This window comes from Coptis chinensis, chromosome 5 (assembly GCF_015680905.1).
Source record: "Coptis chinensis isolate HL-2020 chromosome 5, ASM1568090v1, whole genome shotgun sequence".
Lineage (NCBI taxonomy): Eukaryota > Viridiplantae > Streptophyta > Magnoliopsida > Ranunculales > Ranunculaceae > Coptis > Coptis chinensis.
The window spans coordinates 38,348,631-38,358,357 of NC_141460.1; positions in this window are offsets into that span (position 1 = coordinate 38,348,631).

Consider the following 9,727-nt stretch of genomic DNA (forward strand, 5'->3'; position numbering starts at 1 on the left):
GATATGGTATCATTTTGGTTACTCTGGGGTGTATAATTTTCATTTTTATATCCTCCAGTTTCGAAAACTATGTAGAGAATTTATAAGATACTGGTACCCAAAAGCAGTGATTCTTAACTCTAAAATTTGAAAAGAAACCATAACCGATGATCATAGGCAACTTTTGTGTCGGCTCTGCGGCAATCCAGACAGACGGAGCTTCAGTTATGTGATTTCGGAGATTTACTGCGCAAGACATAAAATGCCCTGACCCGTGCGAATAGCGCTGTGATATAGGTGACCCGTACTAAACAAAACTGATCTTAAATTGCCCCTAGATTGTGTTTTTCTAGGGGTTAGTCTTTGTAGAATCCATTGCCCATTTTGTTTTTAGGAAAATCACATAACTATTTATGTATCGAGAATCTTGCATTAAGAGAACGGGGAAAAACTATTTTGAAAAAGAAATCTAAAATAAAGAAAAAGAAAATTGTATACTCGCTCCATAGGGTCATACTTACTCAAACGAAGAGTAAAAAGTGTTTTACAAAGAATATGCGAGATATACGTGGACTAAGACTCCAATACTTACAACCACACTCCAATTGGAGGGTTCAGTTATCTTAATGATGTATTCCTTTTAAGAAAAAGATGAAATTTAAAGGAAGGGAAAGGAATACATCATGGAAAAGAGAACTTAATCCTCATAAATAGGATCTTGGAGAAGGGTTTCTTCTATACCCGTTGACCATAACTCATGAAAGTGCTTTAGGTGCTCCAGCTTCATCACTTGTTGCTTCACAAGCTGTGTTTGCTTGTTTAGGATTTGGAATTGCTTGGCCTGGGAATACACCTATTTGGGTTTTGTCTTGAGCTAATAGGTTTAGAGATTATGGCATGGATGCTAGGATTTGAGTTTGTTGTTGCATCATGGCTAGCATTATCTTGGATGTTTTATCTAATTGGACACTAGTGAGTGGTGTAATTGGAACTAGGTCTCTTTGGTTGTTGATTGATGGATTTTGGTAGTTCTGGTTAAATTGGGATGGAACGAATACTCTGTTCTGATTGTTGTAGGTACCTTGTCCTTGTCTGAATGTATTTGGTAGTTTGACATGATTAGTAAACCCGGAGGTGGTTAGATTAGGACTCCATGTGTAATTTGGGTGTTGCCTCCATGGTGCATTTGGTACATTGAAAACACATACTTCTTCTGGTTAAATTGATGATATGTTGGTGAGAAAGGAACAATGGGTATCTATGTGATTTAAGCTGAGATAGAAATTGCATGGTGAGGTATTTATTTTCATGACAGGATGAAGAGTTTGGTCCTTTTGTTTGGTTGTGAGGGATTTAATTAATGTTTTGATTTCTGGATTGGATTTCACCTCAAAAATATCACTAGCCTTAGATGTACTGGGTTGGGTTGTTATTGAATTGTTTGTCACTCCAATGGGTACTCTGTTCAGCTTAGTTTTCAAGAAAGGTTAAAACTTCGGTTGCATATCTATCCAAAAAAATTTCATTACTCATGATGTCAAGGGTTACTTCGTATTCTTAGAGAAGACCTTTGAAAAAACATTAGACAAGAGTGGATTTTTCTAGTTTATGGTGAGGACATGAGTGGAGCAGGTCAGAGAATCTATCTCATGCTTTGGAGAATGTCTCACTCAGACTCTGTCTGAAGAACTGTATCTTGCTTACAATCTCTTCTGTTTTCTTTGGTGGAAATTACTTCTTCATGAAGAAGAACACAACATTTTCCCATGTATCAAAATAATCGGCTAGCATGACTTTTACCAGCTAGAGTGAAAGGAAACACTCGTAGCTTCACTTAATCGTCAGTGACGCCCAGATGGTGGAAAGTATTGCATACCTAATGTATCTAGCGCATGTGTTCGTACGGTAACTCATGTTCGAACCCGTGGAAGATGGGTAGAAGATTAAACACATTTGGTGGAATACAAAAATCGCTCGTGAGCGGTGTGAGTCATATGCAAGATGGAGGTCCATCTTGTAACGATGTATAAAAGTTGGAGAGAGGCTTTTAGAAGATGGGGGACGAGTGATAAGAGTTTGTCTAGGACGACGTGTTCTCTTACACGAGTAAGTTTTATGCTTGCTAAACCTTGTAGTGCCTGAATGAAGTATCATGCACTTTAGATTACTATGCCTTGTTTGAACGAAGAATCAAAATAATCACTTAGATTACTATGCCACCTAGAACGAACGATCAAAATAATTTTGATTACTATAGAGTGAACAATCTATAGATCACGTAATTATTTTGATTGTTTGTTCTATAGATTACTATGCCCTGTTAGAGTTTTGAAAATGTTTGCTTGCTCTATAGATTATTATGCCCTATTCGAACAAACAGTTGGGCGCAAAACTAGGTGGGATCTACTACATGACTCAGAAGAGTAAAATAATCACTTCACCAGGTGGTGTGCTACCAAGAAACTCACTCACGGTGAATCTGGGGAGAGGGGAGTGAGGAAGGTAGTTGGTCCACCATAATCTAGTAATTATTTACTCTAAATCCTCATGGCTATATTTTTGTCATTTTCTGGAGGAGCGTGACTACTTTAGGCTTTAGTTGATTGATTTTAATTTTTGTTTGTCTAGGCCTCACCAGGTGGTGTGCTATCAAGAAACTCACTCACGGTGAATCTGGGAGAGGGGAGTGAGGAAGGTAGTTGGTCCACCATAATCTAGTAATTATTTACTCTAAATCCTCGTGGCTATATTTTTGTCATTTTCTGGAGGAGCGTGACTACTTTAGGCTTTAGTTGATTGATTTTAATTTTTGTTTGTCTAGGCCTCAAGTAACAAGCAACGTCCGGTTACTACATTGGGTCATGACCCCCAATGGTTGTTATTTGGCTTGGGTTTAGCCTTATACGCGAAATTAAAAAGACATTGCAAAAATTTAACTCAAATAATCAGGTAAACATGCTTGTAACACTCAAGGTATCCTTTTTGCCTTCAAGGGCCCAAAACATAATAGTAAAACTAATACTAATATACTAATAGATTCACTAAAGAAAATCGTAATTAGAGTGTTGATTATCAAGTTGATTTGAAGTGTGCGAGCGTATGATACACGACTCGCCTCGCACACTCAAACTTCCCAAGACAATTAAAACTCTAATTCTTGGTAAGTTGTTTAACTTTAACCAAGTGATTAACTCATCCTAATATAAACATAACTAATATTAACTATTTATATTAGTTATATACATATATAACTAATATTTATATATACATATACCAAGTGATTAATTTTAATATTTATATTAGTTATATATATATAAACATAATATATATATATATATATATATATATATATATATATATATATATATATTTTCGTTTTATATATTATTATTATTATTATTATTTTTATATTTAAAAACAAAGTTTACTGATGTGCACTACTCTATTGCAAAATCTGGATCTGTTGTTGAAACCACTAGATCAAGTAGATCTGATCGACCAAAAACTTTTGCTCTCTTGCTGGTGGTGAAGGGGCGGGCACGAGTTGGTGGAGGCACGGTTGTGGCACGATCAATGCGCGGTCCCGACTTTGGTTCTGGTGAAAAGTCTCTCTTTTTTTCGGCAGTTCCAACTCCTCTCCAACTATTCAACAATGGACCTAGATTCAACACACACTAGATCAGTAATGAAAACTAAATGAAAAAAAATGACGAAAAAAAATGTGAAAATAAGAACTTGAATGCGGTAGAAGGATGCTTCCCTCTTAGATTCTTAATCCAAGCTCTAAACATGTTCAATCCTTGATGGCGGCACCATTTGACTAATTAGATTTTGATGGGAAGCAGGGGTTCACCATGGAGAGTTGTGTTTTGAGAATGGAGAGCTTTTTATGAAGAGGGGAAGATGATTTCTTAGTTTGTAGTGTCACTCTACTTTACTTAATATTTGGATTTGAAAACATGTAAATGAAAACAAGATTGAAAACATGAAATGAAGAAGAAGTTATAGAGAATGAGAAACAAGATTGAAAAGTTTTGAATAACAATTTAGATTGAAGAACTTGATAACAACAAAAGGGAAATAAAGCAAATAAAAGACTTGGAAAATAAAAGGCTTGAATTAAAATTTTACACTACTCCTACATGACCATAGATTAATTATAGGTGCTCTCTCTCCTCTCACTTTTTGGTTTATATACTACACTTTTTATAAGTTACAAATTTTCCTTTCTCCCTTGGATTCAAGCCACCTTATGAGTTTGCTTTATATTTTTTTCTTAGATGCAAAACACCTCATGAGTTTGTTTTTTTCCTTTATACTTAATGCTTTTTGTTTTCTTCTTGAGCAAGCTTTGGTGTAGCAAGACTACCTTTGAGAGAAGGTCATAATCTTCAGTCTTTTGGGTTTGGGTCCTTGACCGCTGACCATTGACTTTGACTTTTCCGCACTTCCTCATATAAGCTCGAGTCTTCCTAAGTAGCGTTAATAGAGCTTCTTTTGGCGCTAAAGTGCATCTTTCGCGATAAGCAGTCTTTAAATGCATGTAACCTGCAAAAGGTCGCAAAAAACTATGAGTTGTCTGTTTATTAAGCATAAGAAGAACATATTTGAAGCATTGTAAAGATAATAAAACACACATTTGAGGTCTGATCAATAAGCACCCAAAACTGTAGTATAAAACCCCGTAGAGACATAGCATATTGGTTAATTATGGGTTTAATAATCATGAAATAATATATTTTCGTGTTTTTATAGGTTTTCACACTCATAGTAAAAATAATGACAAATCCAGTATTTAAGCACATAATAGTGTGTATGCATGAAGTATTTTGATTTAGCCAATGTGAAACTCAATGAAGCCTGACTAAAGCCCAGGGACTCAAACATGACATTTTCAGGTCAGAATAGGATTAACGTGCCAACAAGCATCAAACTTCCAACACTCACAACTTCTGAACCTGGACTTCAAATTTGGCAAGTGAACCATAAGAACGATCAGTGCGATGAGCTTTATCCAATGCCAACTTTTGCAGAAAATCAACTATCAGATCCGCCACTGGTCAGAGTACGCGGTCCCACTATATGGGCCCACAAAATTTGGTTCTCCATTATTGATCAAGTCAAGCTCTCATAATTTGTGCCCAAGTCAAGCTCTCAAGTCAAGCTTGGTAATTGATGTTTGAAGACTTTTGTGCACATGTTATTAATTGTACATTTGTCTTGATTAGGAAATGGATAAGAAGGAAATAATTAGGATGGATGGAAATTAAAGGAGGTGGATCATTTCACGTAGGTGGAAAGGGAAGCAATCCCTTGATATGCTTAAGAAGTTAACACTTTACTCCATCTCTAGCTAACACCTTAGATACATTTTTAGTTTTTGAGCACTTACTCCATTTTTAGAAAATTTCTTCACTTTCATTTTTTGCAAGTTCCAAGTTGTTTTCTAGTTTTCTAGTTTGTAAGAAAAAACCATGTATTAGTATTCACTAAGAACTCTAATAAAATCATTTCTTCTTGTAAATTAGGACTTCTCTTTTACTTCTACTAATATAATTCACAAATTTAGGAACAGGAGCTAAAACCTTCCCTGGTGGAGGGTTAATGATGCTCATGTGAAGATCAGGCTCCGTTTTAGGAGCCCTGAATCATTGCTTAGATAAATAGGTTGTATTTTACATCATGTCACAAAATGATAGTGATCGACTAAGTTTGGAGTATGGAACTCCAAACAAGGTCGCATGCGCGACCTTCTAGTAAAATCAGATTTTGAAAATTGAATGACTGGTGTAGAATAAAAATAGGAATTGAAATGGTATTTTAGAGATGAAATATCATTTCATTTCCTCATGCTAGCAGGATGAACTTAGAGATAGATACATTTTGTTAGGGATCGACGCTCTAATCCGTTTTGGGTTTGTCTATGAACCCAAAATAGGTTTGAGACAGCAGTGATGAAGTCTTCTTAACAATGGAGCTAATTTTACATGAGTAGATTTAACTCTCCACCCTCTTTCTCTCTATCTTGTATTAAGTAAATTGGTATATTAAGCTTTAGTAACTGAAGTTCAAGTAATGTAGTAAAATAGTAATAATAAATCACAAATCAAATCCTTCTCACAAGTTCCTTAGAGAGTAGGTTCCAGTGATCCAAGATCGGTGTTTAGGACTTTAGGTGTGGGACGATACCCTTGCTTGAATTCTACATCAATGTACACATGAGCAAGGTATCTTAAAAAGATGTATTTGAGTGTGTCTGTGAGATCCAAAAATCCTATACATATACAAAAGTGCAAACATAAACAACCCAAAGGGTGAAGGCTATCAGAATATCATATCATCACCATTTACCATTTCTACTAGAATAATTATGCAAGTTAAAACTACCCAAGTGAGGTTTAGTTTCAAATGCGGAACCTAATTAGTGCTTCACAATTATGGAGCTACAACCTAGCTCATGTGCAAATATTATATATACAATTATACCATATTTTGTTTATTTTTATTTTTTTTTGAAAAGATGTTGTGATAATTTTGCAGATCCCCACCTGTTTTATAATCTTTCATAAACCTTTGTTACATCATCTTCTACTATTGTACTCAAAGTATTACATAAAAGAGATGTAAAAACAAAAGGCTCCATGTTAGCACCTAAATAGAGTTTTGCAAAGTGATCTGCAGCTCTATTTTCTTCGCGGTAGACATGAAGTAGTATCACTTCATTTAGGCTAAGCAGAAGTTTTCTGATTGTTGCCACAAGATTCTAGCACGTCCATGGATTTGTCTCGGTTTCCCTAAGCATTTGGATAGCTTGTAATACATGTACACTAGAAAGTAAACCCGTTCATACGCACTGGTTTTTTTTGAAAACTTGCTCAACAATTTTAACTATACATATATAAATTTTCTAACAAATCGTGATTCATGTTTTCGTCACAAATTGTTTTAATCAAGTTTTAAAATCCATTTTAATTTATCAACAAATTGTTTTAATTAAGTTTTAAAACCCCATTTTTTAATTGGGGGAGAGATCCCGTTTAAATTTAGAAGTGTGATTCCCGTTTTTAATATGAGAAAGATTCTTGTTTTAATTAGAAGTGTTAGATTTTTCTTTTTCAATAGAGAAGGAATTCCGATTATAATAGAAGAACGATTCATGTTTTAATTATAAGTGCTAGAATTTCTTTTTTCAATAGGAGATGAATTCCCTTTTTAAATAGGAGTTGATGACGTGGAATCTTAATAAAGCTAAAAAAATACCCTTTGTGGGAGCAAAAAATAGTCCCGTTTGAAGTTGGTTTCTAAAATAAGGAGAAGTGTTTTCCTTTTTTTTTTTTTTTTTTTTTAAAGGAGAAGTGTTTTAAGTTGGATTATTAAATGTGGGTCAATTTGTCTAAACCCCCCACATTTGTCACCAGTTTATAATAAACCCTCCACATTTGTAAATATCACAATTTCTCCCCCGTGTCGTCTGACTTCCATCCTAGTTCAGTTAATATTCCAAAATTATCCCTAAAAAGAGTCGTTATTACATTTTGTCTTTTTCCTATTTACACTTGAAAAAGAGCTATTGTTAAATACTCGTTATACCCTTGGTCAAGGGTAATTTTGGTATTAGGTGAAAATACCAACAAGAATTAGGATGGAAGTTAGACGGCACGAGGGGAGGGAATTGTGATATGTATAAATGTGGCGGGTTTATTAGAAATTGGTGACAAATGTGGGGGGTTTAGACAAATTAACCCTTATTAAATTGATGATGTAGAATTTGAAGAGAGCTAGAAAAATACCCCATTGTGAGAGTTTTAATATTAACTAGAAAGTAGATCCGCGCATACACACCAGCTCTTTTAAAAACTTGCTCAACAATCAAAACTATACATATAGAAATTTTCTAACAAATCGTGATTCGTCACTAACCCGTTTTAATTTCCTAACAAATTATTTTAATTAAGTTTTAAAAACCCATTTTTTAATTGGGGGAGGGATCCCATTTTAATTTAGAAGTGTAATTCCCATTTTTAATTAGAGAATGATTCCCGTTTTAATTAGAAGTGTTAGATATTTCTTTTTCAATAGGGGATGAATTCCATTATAATAGGAGAAGGATTTCCATTTTAATTAGAAGTGTTAAAATTTCTCTTTTCAATAGGAGAGAAATTCTCGTTTTAATAGGAGTTGATGACATAAAATTTTATTAGAGCTAGAAAAATACCCCTTGTGGGAGCTTTAATATTAACTAGCTTGTAGGCCCGTGCATACGCATCGGCTTTTTTGAAAACATTTAGATTTTTTTTAGAAAATTGGGACTACCATTTTAGTTGTTAACCCATTTTAATTTTCTAACAAATTGTTTTAAATTAAGTTTTAATTAAGTTTTAAAAACCCATTTTTTCAATTTGGAGAGAGATCATGTTTTAATAAGAGAATAATTCCCGTTTTAATTAGATATGCTAGATTTTCACTTTTCAATAGGGGAGGAATTCCCATTTTAATAGGAGAATGATTCCCGCTTTAATTAGAAGTGTTAGAATTTGTTTTAATAGGAAAAGAATTCCCGTTATAATATGAGAGGAATTTCCGTTGTAAAAAAAGATTCCCGTTTTTCAAATAGGGGAGAAATTCCTGTTTTAATAGGAGATGATGTGGAATTTTAATAGAGCTCGAAAAATATCCCTTGTGAGAGCTTTAATATTAAGATTAGTTTGTAGGCCCGTGCATACGTACCGGTTCTTTTGAAAATATTTAGATTTTTTATAAAAAATTGGGACTACCATTTTAGTTGCTAACCCGCTTTAATTTTCTAACAAATAGTTTTAAATGAAGTTTTAATTAAGTTTTAAAAACCCCGTTTTTTCAATTGGGAGAGAGATTATGTTTTAATAGGAGAATGATTCCCGTTTTAATTAGATTCGCAGATTTTCTCTTAATTTTCAATAGGGGAGGAATTCTCATTTTAATAGGAGAAGAATTCCCGCTTTAATTAGAAATATTATAATTTGTTTTAATAGAAAAAGAATTCCTGTTAAAATAGGATAGAAATTTCCGTTGTAAAAAAAGATTTCCGTTCTTCAAATAGAAGAGAAATTCCTGTTGTAACTGAGAAGCTGGGGAACACCATCAAGCAAAATAATACAAAACCATTAAGGAGGAGATGTGGATTATGTGGCCTTGAAAGTCAATATGTGGTCAAATTTCACATTGGAGAAAGGTATACAAGGTTTTTATTTTATTTTCAACTTCTCACAAAAATTAAACCATATTGGTTGGGCCTGCAGTTCACCTTTGGTCAAATTTTAGATAGGGCTAACCTGATACAATTTAAATTGTTAAACGCACACAAATATTTTTCTGCTACAGAAGTTTATGCTCTTCTTTTTTATTGCTAAAATAGGATTCATGTAATGGAGCTAGTGATGGGGCTATTTCTACTGTATTGTGCTATTTATGACTTTCTCTTTGGTCATAGCCACTTCTTTATATACCTGTTCCTTCAAGCAACAATTTTCTTCGTAATGGGAGTTGGATACGTGGGAACTTTCGTATAACTATAATATACTAGCTTGTAGGCCCGTGCATACGTACCGGTTCTTTTGAAAACATGTAGATTTTTTTTTTTAGAAAATTGGGATTGCCGTTTTAGTCGCTAATCCATTTTAATTTTCTAACAAATTGTTATAAATAAGTTTTATCAAGGTTTAAAAACCCGTTTTTTCAATTGGGAGAGAGATTATGTTTTAATAGGAGA